This window comes from Lactuca virosa, chromosome 3, assembly GCF_052849685.1.
Source record: "Lactuca virosa cultivar CGN04683 chromosome 3, Lactuca_virosa_CGN04683_v6, whole genome shotgun sequence".
In the NCBI taxonomy this organism is placed as follows: domain Eukaryota; kingdom Viridiplantae; phylum Streptophyta; class Magnoliopsida; order Asterales; family Asteraceae; genus Lactuca; species Lactuca virosa.
The window spans coordinates 136,978,322-136,980,821 of NC_136428.1; the positions used below are offsets into that span (position 1 = coordinate 136,978,322).

The window sequence follows — 2,500 nt, forward strand, 5'->3', positions numbered from 1 at the left end:
TTTTATCTCGGGGGAAATACGATCAGGAGGGGCTAATTCAAAACCCTCTGGTAAAATAAGAACAACCCCCACATTTAAAGCCCATTTTTACCATTAGCAAGAACTTGTTTCAGTTGCATATCATAAGGAATTCGAACAACTGCTTCAAATACAGTATCGGGAAGTACCGTTTGCGGAACCTCAATATCCACTGGTTTATTAGCTAAATGGCAATTGGCGCATACAATACGTCCAGTCGCTTCTCGTGGATTTTCATAGCCCTTCTGTGCAAAAATGGGATATGCATTTGAAATGGATGTACGAGTTATGATATATATCATGAGCGATACGGAAATAGATCGAGTAATCTGTTCCTTTATCCAAGAAAAATTATTTCTAGTTTGCATGGTCCAACCATTGATCCCGAAAATTTATACAATAAATTGGGGTAGGTCACTAATGGAGTTTCCTATCCACGATTCTGTTATTTACTGGAATAATTTGACTGGATTAATATATAGGATGAATCTCCGGGATGGGTAGAAAGATAAAGAGTGAGTACGATTTTCAATGCTTTGCTTATGTACAACTGCAAAGTAAGAAACATTCTAATTGGATTAGGTAGATAATTTTTCAGTCATTCATTGAATGATAAATCACTACAAGTGACGGAGATACGCGATTTAAATAACGGAAAATCCAATATTTGAAAATTGTATCTAGAATGACTGGAAAATCCAAAATCCGATACATAAATCAGTTAATAAAAGAAGAGAAAAAGCTTTTATTGTGTCACTTAAGTTATATAGGAATTCATGAACCCAAGAGTTAAGAATAACAAGTTCTTTATTACCCAAAAGAGAATAACCACTTAGAATAATGAAACAGATTATATTTGTCGAGAAGTGCAAAATCGTATGAATACGACCCTCGTTGTGTATCTTGATTAATTGGATTGTTTCTTTGTGAATTCCTATACGAAGGTTTTGTAGATGTGTCTCCGAGTATTCTTTAATCATTTCCTCTAAGAAGAGGAGTTCCTCTAATTCTATGAATTTTTCTAGAATACTCTTTTCTTCAATATCATTCAAAAAAGGTTCGGATTGCCTAGTATTCCACCAATTAGTAACCCAGGATTCCATACTTTTTTGAAATGAGAGAGAAATCCACCAGGGCAAAAATACTATAGATGCAAGATATAAAAGAGGAGTGAATGCTTTCTTTTTTTCCATTTTTTCTAAACACCGTAAATATTTTTGGCATGGGGATAGCTACTCCGCCCATTTGGTCGAGATAAACAAGACGTATTCTATCATAACTCGTTCCTGCCAAGAAAAAAAGTGCAGCACCAATAAACCCATGAGAGATTATTTGTAAAATAGCTCCATTGAGTCAGAGATTAAGCCAATAACTATATCTCCATTTTCATGGATTTAATTGTTTCCAACTCACTTACTACTTGACGTGAAAGTGACAAATGGGAAATTTAAGTAATGGGGCTTCTTCGTAGTTCTAACTAGAAAATTGGTATGGACAATTGAGGTATTTGAATTGTTTGAACGGACCCACTGGACCAGAAGCTTCTCAAGCTCAGGCATTTACTTTTCTAGTTAGAGACCAACGTCTTGGAGCTAAGGTTGGATATGCTCAAGGTCCTACCGGTTTAGGTAAATATTTAATGCGTTCCCCGACCGGAGAAGTCATTTTTGGAGGAGAAACTATGCGTTTTTGGGATCTGCGTGCTCCTTGGTTAGAACCCCTAAGGGGTCCAAATGGGTTGGACTTAAGTCGGCTGAAAAAAGACATACAACCTTGGCAAGAACGTCGTTCCGCAGAATATATGACCCATGCTCCTTTAGGTTCTTTAAATTTCGTGGGTGGCGTAGCTACCGAGATCAATGTAGTCAATTATGTCTCTCCTAGAAGTTGGTTAGCTACTTCTCATTTTGTTCTAGGATTCTTCTTCTTCGTAGGGCATTTGTGGCACGCAGGAAGAGCTCGTGCACTGCAGTAGGATTTGAAAAAGGAATTGATCGTGATTTTGAACCTGTTCTTTCCATGACCCCTCTTAATTGAGACAGGAGATCAAAGACTTGAACTAGGAGTCACTTCGGTTCCTTCATACATATAGGGATCATGTCATAAAAAAATATTCTTTTTTTTTTCAACTCATTTATATTTAATCCATTTTTCTAGCTTGGCTAGGCGGGATAGCCGAGCCACTCCCCTTTCTTTATGATAATGAAACCATCCGGTCAAAACCAATCCAATAAAGAAACAAATTTATTTAACAAGCAAAAAAGGAGAGAGAGGGATTCGAACCCTCGATAGTAAACTATACCGGTTTTCAAGACTGGGGCTTTCAACCACTCAGCCATCTCTCCGAAAGACAATTTTATTTTATTCCTCCGAATAGAACATGACCATATGAGTGGATACCGCCACTATCAAAGATCTCGGGTGTGATGGTCAATATATCTATCCCGATATATGGATATATATATATGATCCAGCATGCCCG

The 2,500-nt window shown here is 37.3% G+C and overlaps 1 non-coding gene across 1 annotated transcript; it reads right to left on the reverse strand.

Annotated features, from left to right (window-relative positions):
• Nucleotides 1-2,280: 2,280 nt before the first annotated feature.
• Nucleotides 2,281-2,363, reverse strand: TRNAS-UGA (transfer RNA serine (anticodon UGA)). Its single transcript has one exon. It is a non-coding gene; the product is annotated as a tRNA-Ser (tRNA).
• Between the last annotated feature and the right edge of the window lie 137 nt (nt 2,364-2,500).